The sequence below is a fragment of the Lichenostomus cassidix genome, chromosome 2 (genome assembly GCF_008360975.1).
Source record: "Lichenostomus cassidix isolate B80296 chromosome 2, HeHo_3.0, whole genome shotgun sequence".
Taxonomy (NCBI): domain Eukaryota; kingdom Metazoa; phylum Chordata; class Aves; order Passeriformes; family Meliphagidae; genus Lichenostomus; species Lichenostomus cassidix.
Window position 1 is genome coordinate 148,014,617 of NC_139482.1, and position 17,930 is coordinate 148,032,546.

General features: G+C 44.5%; 1 long non-coding RNA gene across 1 annotated transcript in view; it reads right to left on the bottom strand.

Annotated features, from left to right (window-relative positions):
• Window positions 1-484: 484 nt before the first annotated feature.
• LOC146442483 (uncharacterized) overlaps window positions 485-17,930 on the bottom strand; it is a 59,062-nt gene continuing 41,616 nt past the window's right edge. Inside the window, exons 4-6 of the long non-coding RNA XR_014850285.1 lie at window positions 2,451-2,543; window positions 1,342-1,416; window positions 485-1,174 (exon numbers count right to left, since the gene is read on the bottom strand). This is a non-coding gene — a long non-coding RNA (uncharacterized LOC146442483). The remainder of the gene's footprint in view (window positions 1,175-1,341; window positions 1,417-2,450; window positions 2,544-17,930) is intronic.

A 17,930-nucleotide genomic window follows, 5' to 3' on the forward strand; every position in this document is an offset into this window, starting at 1 on the left:
ACAGCCCTAAATCCAAGAACAAATTGTTCCTGTTACGTATTCACCGTTTTTGGTTTTTTTCCCCTCATTGTGCTTCCAGCCATCTCCCAGTAGAGCTGAGAAGAAAACCCCCACACAAAGGGAGGGACTGCACTCCAGGCAGGATCTGCAGCCAGATGGAGTCATCCTGATGTGAACCACCCGTCTGACCTTTGTGTAACTGTCGTGTTTGGCTACTGGCCTTTGAAGTGATGGGATAAGAGGTCTCCAAAAGGGGCAGGTAGGACAAGGGAAATAAATACTGCTGAGATGTGGGCCCAGTAAATAACTTATTTTTAATGTCTTTCTCATGTACAGCATTCTGAAGTGTTGCTGCTCTCCAGCCTTTTCCTTTTTCTCTTGCTCAGAGATGGTCCGTGCATAATTATTCCTGGATTTCAGGGGAAAAGGCACAGCAGTTCTCTGCCTGAGGCTGCCACCTCTGTCTCCTGGTTTAGCTTCTCCCCTGAGACATCAAACAAGAGTTTTGGGAATGCTTGTCCTGAGACAGGCTATGCCACCAGATTCACATCTCTCAAACAATGCAACATTTCTTTGGCACCAGGATCAGAACAGAGACAAAAACCACAGAACGAAAACAGAGCTGGAGGATCCTGGCCCCAGATTCTTTGGCCACATTCAAACTGAGAATCTGGTGTGCAACAGGCTCCTGGTCCCTGGCTGAACCAGCTGGGAGGACCTGTCAGAGTGTTCTGTAGCTCTGGTTGGTCTAGGGACCTGGACTCCTCTTGGAGAGAAAGGTCACTGTGTTCCCCAGCTAAGGTGGCAGGACATGGCCAAGGTGTGTACCTGGCATGGGAACTCAGACCAAGGCTGGTGGCATGGGACAGTCCTGTTAGAGAGACACAACAATTCCTGATACTGAATTTCTCCCTGGAGGTTCTTGGATCATTGTCCAGCCACCCCTTAACTTTCCTTTGACAAGTTAAATGGACTAAGCTCCTCAAATTTCTCCCTGCAAGTCATCTTTCTCAGACTTGTGTACATTCTTGTGCCTCTGTCTCGAGTTGTCTCCAGCTTTTCAGCCTCCCGCTTGCTTTGTGGATGCGAGAGAAGGGCACAATGGGTTGGCAGCAGTTTCAGGAGATGGGGAATACCCAGACATCATTATCACCCTCTTCTCCCTGGATTTCCTCTGCTTATACATACAAAGATTAGGTCAGTTCATGGACAGTTGATTACTCACCATGACTTGCAACCCTTTTTTGGTCATGACTTTCCATTGTAGAACCACTGCAGCCCCCATCAGGCAAATATCTTCTTTCTCCAGTGTTGTGACTTAACAAGGCTGTACTAGCTTACCTTCAGATTGCCAGCTCTCTGTTGGTATCAGTGACCTGGGTTCCTTCTTTTGACCATTTTCCCAGTCTTTTTCATCTGAAAAATTTGTTGATAATGATTTAAAGGTTTTTTTCCTAAGTTGTTGATAAAATACAATAGTGTGGAGCCAAGAAGTAGTCCCTGCGGGATCTGTCCAAACACACACCCACTCAAAGAAAATTTCTCTGGTTATAATAATATTTAAGACCTGAAGTTAGCCAATTCTTAATCCATTTAATGTGTTTCACAGTGGTTTTGTATTGTTTTAGTTACTTCATCAACATTCTGTACTGTTACAAGACAAATTTCTTACAGAAGCCCAACATCAATTCCCTCATCAGTCAGACTTGAAATCTAACACAAAGCTCTCCTGAGCTGCATTAAGAATGAGATAATGGGAGATAGAGTGCTAAACTGCCACATTTGGGTATAAGTAGCAAGGTGGGCACACCAGCACAGTGTTATAAAATTATAAAAGTTACCTTTTCCCCCCCAGCCTTGCTCTTGGCAAGGTGAAAAGCTGCTGCAGACAGTGCTGGTGTTTCAGGCTCTCCCTCAGGAAGCTGGTTACATGATCCACTGAGATATCCTGCAGGACAGTCTGATTTTCCAGGACTAATGCCACCCCTTCGTAACCAGAGAACCTCTTGTTTGTAATTCCATAAAGGATTTGTAAGCTGAAGGTGTTAAAAAAAAATATCTGGCCTGTTGGAGGTAACCTCAGCCTTCCAGGTATCAACAGCTTTCCTCAGGTATCAGCAAAGTGCAGCACCTCAGTGACTTCTCCAGCACTTAGAGGGCAACATGGATGGAATGAAACTTTGAGACAGGATGTTTAAACTCATCTTCCAGAGTGTTTGGTGTGATTTTTATCAAGAATTAGATTAATTAGACTGCCCTTCCTTTCTCCAACTATGGCAGTAACTCTCATGATATGGTTCTAATCTATTTGCCCTGATAGAGACAAAAGGAATAGGGGTTAGGTCATGATACATATTTTAGTGACCTGTAAGTGGTGTGGTCATCACAAATCCAGTCATTTCCTCGGGTGCAAAGAGGGTAATTCAAAAAATTGTCCTTTTCAAACACACCTTTTGAACTCAGAGAAAGGACCTGTAGAAAAAATGCTCGTCTGCTGCAGGAATGAAATTCATGTGTTTCAGCCTTGGATGTCTTAACTTCACCTAAAGGTAGACAATGAACAAATTATGTATACACACAAAATTAAAATTAAACAATTGTTATCTGGATTTAGATTTGAGAATGAACAGGATGCTAATGAGATAATGTCTAGGCATGACATGGTGTCACTTCTTGGCAAAAGAATGCATAATCATGTCTTCTACACTGCCTGTAGTACACTAAGGACAGACTCTAGAGATACCTTTTCAGTATTGCATACCTATTTATTTCTGTACATTGATTAGGATTAGATATTTTATAATTTCAATTGTTTCTTAGTGTGCCTAAATTCTGATTTAATGCTTGTATATAACTTAAATATTAAGTTCCAAAGACCATGAGAAAACAGGAAACACTGGCACAGGGAGGTTAACTCAGAAAGGGCAAGGCTGTTCCGCTGGAAACTGAATCTTCTGCCTAAACTGACTCGTTTGTGGTGAAGCCCAATAACACTTTCAGGTTCAGTTTGATTCCAAAGCAAGGATTTTTCAGCAGCAGCAGCCAAAACAAAAACCATTACAGGGTTGAAATAGGAAAGCAACATCTCTGCAGCCAGGCTTTGATTCATGCTAATGTGCAATTAGGGGAGGTTGTGATTGCGGGACCATGTCTGACCACATGCAAATCTCGTTCCAACCACGGCAGCCTCCTGACACAAGGTGGGTAATGGATGATCTGAGTTCTTATCACTCAGCAAACTCTTTGGGGAGGAGTTCATTCATATAAATAACAGGAAAGAAAAGGAAGATCAGCCCTGAAGGGATGAGCAGTTGGGTCCATTTTGAGATGGAGCAAATCCTCTCCTGGTGATCTTCTTGCTGCACCTGTAGCTCCCAGTGGTGTTCCAGGAGTCCAGCCCTGCTCAGAGCAGGAATCATGAGGCAGAGCTGCAATTTTTTTCTCCTTCCCTGATCTCCAGAAAGGATTAAAAAAAATTGCTGGTGCTGGTAATCATTAATCACTCTGAAACCAAACCTGGCCTTGCAGAACTAACTGTGCAGTCAGAGCACTGGGAAAACTAGGAGGGGGAAGAAAGTGGTCAAATGGTTTCTAGATGTCTCAAATTTGGGGTTTCCCATACCTAATTTCTGTGATTATTTTGTAGTCTCATAAACTATACCATTGAGAAGCCTTTATTTTTGCATGACCTGCACTTTTCTTTGGACAGTTAGATCCAAATATTTAAATTTATTATTTCCCATTTCCTCCTGAGTGGGGAATAATAAAGAAATAATATTGGTGTCCTGCTACTCTCTCATCTGTCTGCTGATTCTGTTTGCTCCAGTTGAGAATGAATGAACTTGTGTTGTGCTACTTAGAAGAGGTGAAAAATCCCAGTTGCAAAGCCTCTGTGCTCACCACCAGCTCTGAAACTTCTTATCATCACTGGGACAGGCAGGGAGCTGTCTAGAAAGCAGAAAGTCCCTGTATAAGCTGGTGGATGCAAACTAAAGGATACCAGTTGGATGCTGAAATTTCTTTCTGGATCATTGCCTTTTTACAAACGTTGTATCCTGTGATTCCTCTGTAAAAATGTCACTTAACTGGAGCATGAGGTTCCATTTGCTGATCCCTCTCCAGGCTCCTGAAGACGGATGGACAAACACATGGGTGGTCAGTGATGCTCAGTGATGCTGAGAAATGTCCACATTTCAGTCCCACATTTGCTGTCAGAGGGAAGGTGCTACATCCTCAGGAGAGGTAGCTTGAGGTCCTTCCACCCCCACCCTCAGGGTTCACTCCTCACTTCCATGTTCAGGTTCAGGCTCTTTCACTTTCTGGGGTTTTCAAAGATATAACAGCTAGTTGTGGAAACTGAATTTTCCTGACATATTCTCTGCTAAAATTCCTGAGTCTTCTCCTTAAGGTTCCTTTAGCTGTCATTTTTATACATCTTTTGTGCATGTTTTTAGTTTCTCCTTTGGTTCTTTGCACTGGTGTGGAGTTGCAGCAACCAGCAGTCATCTGTGGCTGGCACGAGCATGTGTGAGGGAAATGGAGAGGAAAACTTGTTTGGAGAGGAAATAAAGGTGAGCAATCACATGGACCTTACAGACATGTTGAAACACAATAAAACACAGATGGTTTTAACTCTGGCAGTGAGAGAGTAACATTGTTTAAACACAGGCATTTAAAGACCATACAGATAATTTCCAGAGAGGAGAAAGGTGATGCTGGGATCTACTTTGCAGCTCGGCCACACCTCCAGTCTAGCAGCAGCACCTCCCTGTGTGCAGAACTGCCTTTTGATAGCCTTTTGCTATCTGGCAGGTAAGTGTCTCCCTGCACTGGGCTGTCTGTGGGATTTTCCCAGCTGAAACTTTGAAGTTGGCTGTTTCGCCCGTTCTGTGATGTGGTGATGTGTGTTTATAATTTGTGAAGCACCTCAGGGTGAAAGGCCTTCTGTAAATGCTGTTATTCATCAAGAAATAAGCGGGTCTGTCCTTTAACTGTGAGCTGGAATTGTTCCCAAACCCCACTGCCACATTCAGCTGTTTATTACTTTTACTAGAGCAGTGCCCAAGGATGAAATGGGATGGGGGTGCCTTGTGCTGAATGCTGTGTGAATATAAATGTCATCTTCTCACTGACAAGAGAGGAAAAGGCTGTGGGAAGGGAAGTGTTTTATGTGCTGTGTCTGAGAGCCTTTCTTTCCCAGCTCAGCAAGGACAATCAGAGACCAGGTCTCTACATTTTTCCTCCAACCTAACCTAAAACTGGGTCCTACAATGAGAACTGCCCCATCTGAGCAGCTGGACTCTGCTTTTCACTGAGGGTGGCAAAGACTCATCCAGAGGCAGCTCACCCGAGCAGGTTCAGACACCAAATTTAAGCTGGGATGAACCACATCCTTCCTGAACCTGCTTCTCTTCCCTCATTAAATCATAAACCAAATCCAGATGTCAACACTCATAGGAGAGTTGCAGGTTGGGATGAGAGGAGCTCCCTGTGGGCAAACCCCACAATACCATTCTGTATAAACAGAAAAATCCCTCAAGATATGTTGCCTCAGTCTTGGGGCTGAGCCACAAACCAGTCTCCAGCTACATCCCCTTTTCCTTTGCTTTACAGGAGATAAAGCAATCAAAGAAGAACTGAACCCTCCCAGCTAGAAGGAGTAGTGTAATGGTGGGAGTATGTAGGTCCAAGTAGAGCAGGAGAAGTAGAAATACTGCAGTGAATTAGATGTTGTGTGTCTGACAAGAGACCAGTCAAAGCTGCAACAAACCTCCATTTATCCCCATGGGAATGTAGCATGTCTTATAGGATGCCAAGGACAGTATTCATGTTAAAAACAAACAAAAAGAGGTCTTCTGTGTGAAATTAGTACTGAGTGTTAGTGCCTCACAGAGGGATTTGGACTCTGTTAGGTTTTTTGGGCTGCAGCTCTCTCAGAGCAATTAGGAGCTTTGGTAAAAGTGCACCTGCTTAAAGCTGTGATGAACCATTATGGGTTTAATTCCATGATTAGCTAAAATTCAGCTTCTGAAGCCAGCACTTTGGGGTTGGAACTTGTGCATGAAAACACAAGTGCCTGTGGCTTCCCTGCTTCCTGGCTCCTACTGATTTAGAAAGGTTCCAGCAGAGCCTCACCTCCTTTTGGCATTTTAACATCCATTTTTGGCAGGGCTCCACTGTATCAGCGGTGTATAAAAATACAGAATAAAACAAACATAACAGAAGGAAGTAATTTTGAACAGCACACAAGGCCCTCCTGATGAAAACACTGGGCTAGCTTATTTAAAGATCTCACCTGCAACCCTCTTGGGTTTCACAACATCCAAGCCTCTCCACCAACCTGAGACTGATTTCTTTTGAGATAGGCCCAGGCTCTTAGAAGCTGGTTGGAAAAAAATGGAGATATGAGATAGGTTTTAGATATTAGGAAGCAATTCTTTACTCAGAGGGAGATGAAACACAGGGAAATGTTTCCTGGAGAGATGGTGGATCCCCCATCCCTAGAAACATTTAAGGCCAGGTTGAACAGGGCTCTGAGCAACCTGGTCTAGTTGATGTCCCTGCTTCTTGCAGGGGGGTTGGACTGGATGAACTTTAGAAGTTCGTTCCAATCCCAAACTGTTTTATGATTCTATGAATTGCAGTGAGATTTTAACTCTTCCTGGTCTGGTCAAGGATTTCAAAGATGCTTTGCTCTGCCAAGAGGGAACTACTAACCAGGGAGAGGAATAGGAATCCCACTATCTGGTGTGATGCTGGTTGAACTGGTCCCATTCTGTCCTTGCTGTGGTTATGAAGAGTATTTTCAGAGACTTTGAGGAAGTTTTGGTTATTTCAGGAATGGCTGCCTCCTATGCCTGGAGCAATTACTGCTACACCTCCTCCCTGCCCTGTTCACATCTTCCTGCTCCAAAAAGCTGCCACTGATAAGGTGGAGTTTAGTACCACAATGTGTGTCTTTCTGCCTCTAAATCCCATGGACCTGCCAGTGCTCAGCTCTGTGAGCAAAACCACTGCAGATGCACTGCACCAGGTGCATCACCTGGCACAGGCTTGTCCTGCTGCCCATCAGCTTTGCAGCACTAAAATTTGTCGCATCAGGACAAAATTACATTGCCTTTTTTTCTCATTGTAGTGATTTATTCTTTGGGCTTTGTGCTGATATTTAAAATACCCAACAACCAAATGTAAACACACGCTCTGACTCAGTCATGGTGTACTTTAAAAGACACAACCTATAAACATCCTTTCCTGCTGAGGCCCAAACAAAGGCAAAGGCTTTTCCCCTGAGCAGGATGCTCGGAAGGTTGGCTCTGAATGTCTTCTGCAGATGCTGTTGAGTCCCCTGCAGCTCTCTACTTTTATCCTATTTCTTCTATGAAATTTATTTATTACTCCCCAGATGTCTGACTGACAATATTTAATAGCACTCCTCAATCACGCTGCCTGGTGCAGCAGGGCAGAGGCAGTGGTTTGCCTAAAAACACCTTCCAAAATGCCACTGGCAGATTTGTTTTATCCATCGAGGCAATTGACATGCCCAAGCAAATTGTTTAATTTCTGGTGGCCCTATGAACACTTTGCTCCTTCATTCTTCATGTTTCTGACAAAGACAGGAATTGCAAATGTTTGTTAATTAAAAGAAATTGGATATAATTGCCCAAATGGAGTGAGAGGAGGCTGATTTGTATGACTGGAGCATTAAAACTGCTGACTACAACCTGTGTGTGAACAGCAGTGTGTGCCCAAGAGAAAAGGCAGAAAGAGACCACGACCCGTTTAGTTGTTAAATACAGAGATATTAAAGCTGTAACTATCAAAGGTTGGGGGGTGTAGTGGGAGGTGAGTGTGTGGTGCCTGTAAAGGGGATTACAGACCATGGGTTCACATTAAGAGGTGAGCTGTTCCCAGAGCTTTTATCCGTAATAAATGGAAAGAAATACCAGGTAATGGGAGATTTCAATCATAAAGATGTATGCTGGAAGCCTCATATAACCAGAAATAAATCTCTTTGAAGTTCCTCAAATGATGTGTGATCATTTTCTAGCCCAGGAGATATTGCACCCAACACGAGATAACAGTATTTCAGATTCCATTCTGACAGATTGGCTGGAAGCTGACGCTATCTGAGGAACATATGGCTGGGACTCCGTTTCAATAGAGGCAGAGGATGGACCAGTGTGGTAATGAATATATTGGGTAGCTCCAAAGGGATAATTTCCCAGGATTGAAGCAGCATAAAAAGAATGAAAGTTGGGCTTTCTATAAGAGGATTTTACCAGCTGACCAACCACCTTGATTTCACAGTCATGTGAGAGGGCAATTTCAATTAAAATCCCATCTTGCTAAAAAGGGAGGATGTCACTCAATGTGAGATAAATGACTTAATAAACTGATTGGGACAAATAAAATCTACCTTATCTATAAAAAATAGACTGGTGCAAAGCTACACTATCCCCACACTGCCAGGGAAAGCTGAGGGGCAGCTCAGAGGGAGAATTTTGGCCTTTGATGGCTGAAATGCTGCATCCCATTTGTAGGTTCAGGTTTAGGAAAGGCTGAAGACTGGGCTGAGCTGGGGTTGGTGGAAGGGAGAAGCTGAAGACAATGCCAAGGACCACCAGAAATGCTTTATAGCCTGATGTAGGAGCTTTGTCTGGTTAGTTCATCCAAAAGAAGCCAAGAGGTGACATCCCATCTGTTCCTGTGTGCTTTGTGGGGGAAGCACCAGGTAACTGGGTCAGGAACAGGGCTAGAGGAGGAGGTTGTGCTGTGCACTCTTGGAATTGAGCTGGTGGTTCTTCCTGCCTTTAAGACACCTCTGAATCTGTGAGGTGCTGGTAAGACCACTGGTGATACTTGATTATACAAAGTTTATTCAATGTTCCACGCTGTTTCCTGGAATGATGCTGCATTGTCTGTCACAGGCAGGAGACTCTGCAGGGTGCTGGGAGAGGCTTGTTCCAGCAAGATGCACTTGAGGAATGAGCTCTCTGGTTCTGTATGGAGCTTCATGAGCTATCAAACCCCATATTTGAGGCAGGAGGTGGGAAATTTGAGTCCTGGAGTCCTGGCATGTTACTGGGAGAATGTGAAAAATAAGTTCAAAGTCAGAAATACTGTGAAATGGCAAAATTCTGTGCAAAAGGCTGGAGGTTTTATGCAAAGCTGCCTTTAGCTATGCCACTACATCCTCTTCAGGGAACCTATATCCTCATCTCAGCTCTGCTGAGTGGCAACAGGCAAGTCACTACCTTCCCATGTGCTCATTGGTTGGCTGTAACACAGTATTTTAAAGAGCAGATTGGCATTTCCTGTGCAGAATGGCTCTTTAAGTGCTTGCAGTTGTGGGTATATTGTGACTGTAAAGCAGGAGAAAGTAGTTTCTTTCCCTTTGCACCAATAATTGAACTTTTCTAGAGTGAGACACTGATGGGCTCTGGAAAGGCAGAAGGAATAATGTCTAAACTGGCCTGAAATTCAGTCAACAGCTTGTAGCATCTCTGGGAGCCTCTGGGTACTTGTTAGTCCTGTCTTCAAAATCATGAAGGAAGTTAAAGAGGGAAATCTGTGAAATTTTTGCAAGGGGTCAGATGACTTTATTTCTTAGGAGTTCTCTGGTAAACAAAGGTTTCTTATCTTTTCCCCCCAAATTACAGCCCTTTTCTTGAACGCACATATAATACTGGCCAATCTGTCTGTTATTACAATGCTTTCCCAGGGAAAGGAGGGATAAAAAGATACTTAGGATCCCTGTGGCATTTCAGAAAGGCTATTTCCCAGTGGGTTGATAGGTCTATTTCAGCAGAAAAAGGCTCTTTCTTCAACTGGAAGAAAGAGCCTTGACCTTGCTGAAACTCATCTGTCTGCAGAGCTCAGTTCCTCCAGGTGTAGAATTCAGACCTACAGTAAGACCTTGTGTGCTCACAAATCCCTCCTGGTCCTCATGCTGAAGAGCCACTGTGGTGAGGGGCACTGAAATACTTGTTCCCAGCCATTCTGCCCTGGATTTGAGAGAGACAGAAGAGCCCCTAAAGATTGAAAACACCACAAAGTGCAGCATGGAAAAACTTGCAAAAAAGTTCAGCCATGGCTGTGAGATTTAATTCATTTGAACTGCCAGGCATGGCCAAACTCACTTACTGTGGCCTAACACCACTTGTTTTATTTCTAACACAGGAAGGGTACGGGGGCTCTTTGTCCATAGTAAATGTTACAAAAGCCAAAGAAAAAGGGGAAGAACAAACCCCTTCATCTCCCCATGGCTAATCAGGTATTCACCTTGAACAAGTCTGACGAAATCAGCACCACATCAAAGGGGAAGCTGGCTCCAGTTGAGAAGGTTATTAAAAAATTCAGAAGTACCAGGTGGCCCCCGACCAGCAGAAGTGACTGAATTTCACATTCTGTTCTGAACAGAAATGAAGCCCCGTGCTTGTCTGCTCAGCTGTCACCTGCTTTGGGGCTGCCACCATCAAAAAGAGGCACTGGGGGAGCCATCCTTGCAGGCATGAATGGTTTTTTCGCTCAGGGACTCAGTATTTCTCTTCCATTCCTCACACAGATGTTACCAGAAGGTAACAAACCTACCAGTGCTGACTTGAGTTTTGATGCATTGGTGATAGGGAACTCCTTTCAGTCACAAGGGTAAAAATATGTTAAATAGACTGAAGGAAAGGACCAAAACATCCCACTTGCAAACACAGTGGATGAAAAATAAACATGGTTTTGTGATAGCAGTTCACTGGGAATGGGATTCTTCCAGTTTGGCCTCCAGCTGTACAAAAATATAAGAGGTGAGGAGGGAGTCCCAAGCTGGGATGGAGCCGCCCCAGTGCTTGTAGGTTAATTCTGCTGCCACAAAATGTATATTTATATCAAATAGTGCTGCAGGTGAAAAGCTCAGCCTCTTTGCCAGGGGCAAAGACAGGGCATTTCCATATCCCTCCATCCTGAACTGCAGGACCGTGTTCCAGACATGCTCTTTTTAAGTCAAGAGCACTGAGATTTCTTGGTGTATGAGCTTGAAGGAATCTTTATTTCTACCATCACTGGGGAATTGTCCCCCCAGCTTCAATAGCATAAATGCATACCTGCAGGCTTGTACACTTGGAGACCAGGGTAAAAATTCTTCTCACATTAAAGTCTTAAAATCCTTAATTTTTCTACCATTTTGGACTTCTGTTATCTGTCATGAAGCCCTCAGAGTGCAAGCTGAAAGCATCCAGGGTTTTATCTACAAATAATGGCAGAGCCACCCACAGCTAAAGCAATGCCTAATGTTGAGCCATTCCTTTAGTCAAAAACTACCCTGTAGGGCATCAACATCCAGATTTCAGAGTAAGTTGATCCCAAAGCAAGCCACACTAATCTGCTCCATTGCACACCTGAATCATGCGATCTTGCAAAAAGATAGAACTGTTTTAGCTCCTGCTGAACTCCCATTATGGAAGATTCCAGGGATTGAAATGATTTTCCTGAAAGGTCCCTTCCAAGTCACATGGCAGAAGGAAATGTGTCTGCTTGTGGGGGCTGTTTTGGGGATTTTGCTCACTACTAGTTTATGAAAATGTCTGCAGCTGTGAAATCGAGGCAGGAGGGCCCCAGAGCAGCAAGAGGAGGCACCAGGCACCACCATTCAGATGAAAGAGATAAAGTTTCCAACAAAAAAAATGGGCATTTTGGCCCTGAGTGACAGGGAGGAAATAAAAACAGAGAGCGCAATGACAGCCTCTGCCATTTGTGTCTTGCCTTGCCAGGGAAAATAAGAGTTTAACTACACAAATATACTGAAATGTGCCAATTTTACCTGGCTCTGTCATTGATTTCTCTTTCATCCTGAGTTTCAATAACCACGTGGTTTATATGAACTGAGCATTAGCTCACTTCAATCTCCCCACGGTGTTGTGGTTTACGTGGTTCACTGATTTTCCAGAGTCTGGCTGAGGTGCAGATATGCTGATGCTCTGACTGGGAAAAAAAGAGGCCAATGTGCCTCAAAGTAGTTAATGTATTTATCCACTCAGTATCCAGTGAGGTAGACAAATGGGTTTTCCATGTTAAAGAGGGTCATGGATTCCAAAGGGGGAAAAAAAAGTGTTATTAAGTGTTACAAAGTGCACAAAATATATATTTGTGCATTTCTGTATGTGTGTGTTTTCCTAAATGGGTGGATTTGGCTTAGAAAATGTTTAAAAAATCCCAGCACAGCCAGGAAGTCTAAATTGTGGCTAAAAAATTACTTTTACAGAGGAGTCAGATTAGAGTGATGGAAGAAGCCCCTGAGCCCAGGACTGACCTTGGTGGAGGTGCAGCACAAGGGGTTGAACCACACAGGTCTGGGAGCACCATGAACCCCATCTTGCAGCAGACCTTGGAATTCCTTCGTGCCAGGGCTTGGTGGAGCAGCTCCAGGTCTTGGTGGAGGCTGTGAAATCTCACCCAGGAAAGCAGGACCAGCACAGCCCATCCCACTGACCTCACCGGGGGTTAAGGGAGGAGCCCTGACTTTGAGCATCCTTTCCCCGGCTGTGTGAGCTGTCTTTGTTTGGGACCTTCATTGTTCAAGTCCCGGAGAAGAATAGGCTGTCGCCGGGAGCGAATTGCAAGAAGAAAATTGCCACACAGGCAAAATCTGTCCTCATGTCCTGTTTCCAATAGAAGTGGATTTTTTTGAATGCCTGGTTTCAATAAAAAAACCCAGAAAGAAAGAATTGGAGGAGGCATCACTTTTCATGGAGTGCCAGCAAATAATTGCAAAAAGTTGCTTGTTTTTAAAGAGTTGCATGACCAGGGACAATGAGGATGCTCAGGGCTGTGCAGATCTGCCAGGTTCTGCACCAATTCTGCATTGAGTCCTGCTATTTATTCTTCTCCTTGAAAATGCCCCGGCCTGGGCATTTTTCTTCAACTCCTAAAGCTTCTCCTGCTGCTGGCTCTAGCAAGGACATGGTGAGTGGAAGCATCAGCTACTGCTCAGCTGCCCAAAAGGAGTGTTGAGCCACAGTGGCATTTCTGTATGAAGATATTGGTCCTGGCACTTGACAGACACCACACAGGAGTTGGGGTCAGTGCTGATTCCCTTTGGCACTGCAAGGTGACAGTGTGGTCAGGGTGGAATTGCACCAACAACCCTCCACTTCCACTTCAAATTTCATCGAAGCTGGGCACTCTCTGTCTCTAACAGCCTCAAAATAACCCTGAGGCAAAACATTGCCAGAGTAGTACAGAAAGTCTTGAATTTATGACTGTAAAAAACCCAAGCATACAGATCTATGCTATATATAAATCATGCTGTGGTTTTTTTTTCCTCATAATTTACCCTTTTTTCCAGGGAGTACTGTTTGCTTTGAATTTATCTGCTTTATTTGTACAAAGCTAAAGCCTTCTGGGTTTTGTAGTCACCATCACTCAACTAGAGATTCCCTCAAGCTTTTTTGCCTTGCACCCTGTAGCAGCTCCTGCTAAATTCCATTTGCATGTCTGTTCATGCCACAGAAAAAATCACACCTGCTGGCATGAGGGATATGATCATCATGGGGTTAAGGAGCTTAGATTCAAGAAATGTAGGAAATTTTTTTGCATTTCAAATTCCACTCTTATTTGGAGCTTTTAGCCCAGACTATAGAAGCTATTGACAATGTGCTGACACCAGAATCATTAATGGGGGGTTTTTTGTCACTGAAACTCTTGTAGGTTCATTGTCCCTGCTGGTTCCTCTCAAGGCTCAGCAGGTCCCATGACATCAGCAGTGCCAGGACAAGGCAGGATGCTGTTCCCTACAGATACAGGATGCTCTTCTTCCATATAAGCACATGAGAAGACTTTGGAGGAAGTTTCCACCAAATCTCTCTATTTCACCCTAGAGCAGCCCTTTTTTTGTGCTGTTCTGCCAGTTTGCCACAGAGACATTGAGGTGGAGTGACCATCTGAGCATCTTCTGCATTTTAATCCTAGATTAACAGAGTTTCTTCTCTGCAGGACCAGCTGAGAGGCTCCTGTGGGCAATGTCAGGAAAGCCTACAAATACCACAGGCATTTTGCCTACTTTGGGGCCAGATGGGGCAATGCAACCCCCCAGTGCCAGTGTGGCTCTTGTCCCTCTGAATTAAAAAAAAAACTTTGTCAAAAGTTCTAGAAAAACTTTGCAGAGGCAGAAGAACAGACAGTGGAGGGACTGCTGCTGGGGGCCTGCAAAACTATTGTTCCCACTTGGTGGGCAATTGCAACAAAACATACCAAAGACAGCTGTTTTGAGGAATCTATAGCCACAGGTGCTGCTCAGGCTTTCCCACCCAGGATTCCATCATGAACCACTCTACAGAACAAGCTCCCTCTTTAGTATGTTGAACAGCATGGGGGTAAGAGGAGGAAAACTCCTGCTGCATATCCCAGACCACAGATAAATAGAGATGACAATAATAGTGACAAATGGTGATAACAACAGTGATAAATAGCAAAGAAACAGGGCCATAGGTAAGTGGTAGCAGGCAGCAGAGGACAGCTCTGTGCTTGGCTTTTCCCACCCAGGACACAGAGGAACATGGAGAAGCTCAGAGGCAGCATTGCTTCATCCCCTCCTGCTCACAATGGGCAGCCTTGGGGTGTTTTCAACCTCCCTAGTCAGGCAGAGGGGGGCAGAGAGGGGGAGCTCGGGCAGAATATTCAGGGTGGCAAATTGCTGAGCTCCCCAGAGGCAATCATAAGCCTTAGGGATGGTGAGGCTCTTAGAGGAAGAGAAGAAGACTCATGAGGGAGGCTGTGACTGGCTGGACCTCATCCTGCTGTGCTCCCAAAACCTCTGCCTTCAGGGAATAGCGTGGGAAGGTGTCCTGCCGTAATGGGAGAAACAAGACAGCTCTGCCTTGAAATGTCTGGGCAAAGATTAAATGTGACTTGCTGAAAGAAAAAATTACTGTGATATTGTGCCAAGGGGCCACAGAGCTGTTCATGTCGGGATGAATTCTCTCTGTGAGTGGCACGGGGGCCCCGTGCCTGCCAATTACGGAGTTTGGGGAATGCATCCTGTGCTCCTCCCTGCTCCTGCAGCAATGCAGCTCACTGTGCTGCTGCCGCTGGTGGGGCTGGAGTGTGTTCTTCTCTTCCAGAAGCCAGGAACTCATCTCTCCATTTTTTTGTAACATGATTTTCGTAGTTCAAAGCGAGCAATGCTTGTTTTAATTAATGAATATGTTTCTCTTTTCTTGCTTCTTGGCTTTCTGCCTGGTCCCGCGTTTTCGTGCCTTGAGAATCAAATGTTTCATTCAAAACAGAATCCTCTTTGTCCCTGTGTGGCTGCTGCTCAGAGAGGTGAGGGAGCTGGGGATGTGGCAGTGGTTTCAGTTTTGGGGGTGGAGGAGCAGGGAGGGAGAAATGGGCTGGATTACAGAAGAACTGCAAAGAAAAGACAAGTTTTGTAGCACTCACCGCACTTAGCTCTTCCAATTTTCCAAAAGCCATGGCAAATCCTGTTTATGCAAATCCTCACCTTAGCAGCTTTGAAATATTCTTAGAGCCACTGGTGTGAACAGAAGTGGAAATTGGAAGTATATAATCCCAGCAAAACTCTACGTACCTGTGGAGTTCACTGCAAAATGTGTGAGTAATGATGTGGCACATTTAACTGGTGTTTGGTGACCGCTGCCCCCAGCATCAGCTGTTTTTTCACAGCCCTGCTTTAGCTTATCAGCCCTCCTCGATATTGGGCTAAATTCCAAATAAAGCAAGGGAATCAGCTGGCCATTCATTTGATGCGTTACATTTTTTTTCTCCACACTTAATTGAGCATTCCACTTCGAGTAATCCTCAGTATTAGATTAAATCTCTATTGATCTCATTTTAATGAGCTCACCACTGTGACCAAGAGCACTTTCTCCCTTAGCAGATGGAGAGGTGGCCATGTGAAGGTGCAGCAGAAACACCTCATTTCAGAGTCTGACACCTTCTCCTCCACATGACTGCTCTCAGCACCCCATGACTCTGGAGTCTGTGCTCCCAAAGCCAGCAGACATGTCCTGCCCTTTGCACTGAGCCTTTGTGAGATTCCTATTGCAGGGAATTTCTGTATGAATGCTGCCAAGAGCTTCCTGCTTAGGGATTTCACTGCTGAGCAGGCAATGTCCATGTCTGTCAGTGTGAAGGCAGGTAGCTGAAGGCTCTGTGTGAGCTCTCTGCTGTGCCTCAGGGAAACCAGGAGTGCTGGAGTGTTTGCAGCTCTGACTGCCTGCTTGAGGGGGAATATTGCAAATTCAGGTCTGGGACAAATCAATCTTGTGAGCTACAGAATTGATTCCACTCTTGCATTTAAATTTTCACTTGAGATTAAACTGTAAAATTAAGGAAATCTCCCTTTCCTTCCTTATAATGAAAAAAAGAAAGTGATTAATGAGTGTTTAAATCCTAATGACAAACACATCCTAATGACCCAGTACTTCATGATTTGCTGCACCATAGCATTTTGTAGACTTCATGGATCAAATGATCTTTAGGGTCAGCTAATCACACCTTCTGCCTAGCAAAGGTCACAGGCATTTCCTCAGTGATTTTTGCATACAGCCCAACAGCTTGTATTGGAACTGAAGAGTTTAACCCTTTCTGAAAGACCTTGATGTAAAGATGACAGCACTGGGGTGTTCTTACGGAGGGGGTGGGGAGCAGTGTAGTGCTATGGATGAGGCAGTCTAATTGAAATTTCATTCCCCTACAATTTATGCACTTGTATCATCAAAAAATATCATATACTAAGTAATATATTAAATCTGTATTCCCAGTTTTGGTGGGTTTGTGACAAATGGCATTGTTCAAGCACAGCTGAGATGCAGCAGCCAAGGCAGGGACATTGTCTCACATCTTTTAGCATGAAGTGTGCAATGTGAATTTGCCAATGCTGCCCATCATAATTTTCAAGTTTGGCTATTGTTCACTTGCTTTCTTCCCCTTTCTTATCTACTAGAGGCAATATGTCTTGCATCAGCAGATTGTGATTAATAGTCATGATGTGTAATGACATTAATTAGCAGTAGCTATTGCTAATGATTAATAACAGCAGCTAAGTGAAACCTTGGCTGCAATGATTTATTTTGGTACTTTTATTGAGCTGTGCATCTGGCAATATTGGGATGCTGCAGCAGCTTCAGGGAGGAATGTCTGTGTGGGAATGTGAAGAGCTGAGAAATGTGTTGAGTGAAGCAGCTGTGTGGACTTGTCCCCCCATATTGCTGCACACAATGATCCACTGGGAAATTTGGGTGCTTCAGTGGGATGGAAAATGGAAGCTCATTATGCAGTGTGTCATGAGGGTTCAGCACAGGTCATGGGATCATAAAATTATTTGGGTTGGAAGGGTCCTTATGGATCATCTTGTTCCAAACCCATTGCCATGGCCAGGAACACTTTCCACTGTGTTGGAAAGAAGACCCATCCCACCTGGCCTTGAGCACTTCTAGGGAAGGGCATCCACAGCTTCTCTGGGAAACTTGTGCCTGTGCCAGTATAGAATTTCTTCCCAACATCTAAGCTAAGTATCTCCACTTTTAGTTTAAAGGCCTTCCCCATTGTCCTATCACTACTTGCCCATGTAAATAAAGTCTCTCCTCCTCTCCTTTATAAACTCCCTTTAGGTACTGGAAGGGGTTCTAAAGACTCCCCAGAACCACCTCTTTCCATGCTGAACAACCCCAGCTCTCTCAGCCTGTCTCCAGAGCTGAGAGGCTCCAGCCCTCTGACCATTTTTGTGGCCCTCTCTGGACTTGCTCCAACAGGTCAATGTCTCCTTTGCTGGGGACCCCAGAGCTGGACACAGTGCTTCAGGTGGGGTCTCACAAGGGCAGAGGAGAGGGGAAGAATCACCTCCCTTGATCTTCTGGACACCTAGGTCCCTTATTAACCATAAACTCCAAAAAGGTTTGGCCAAAATGTAAGTTGGGTTGCAC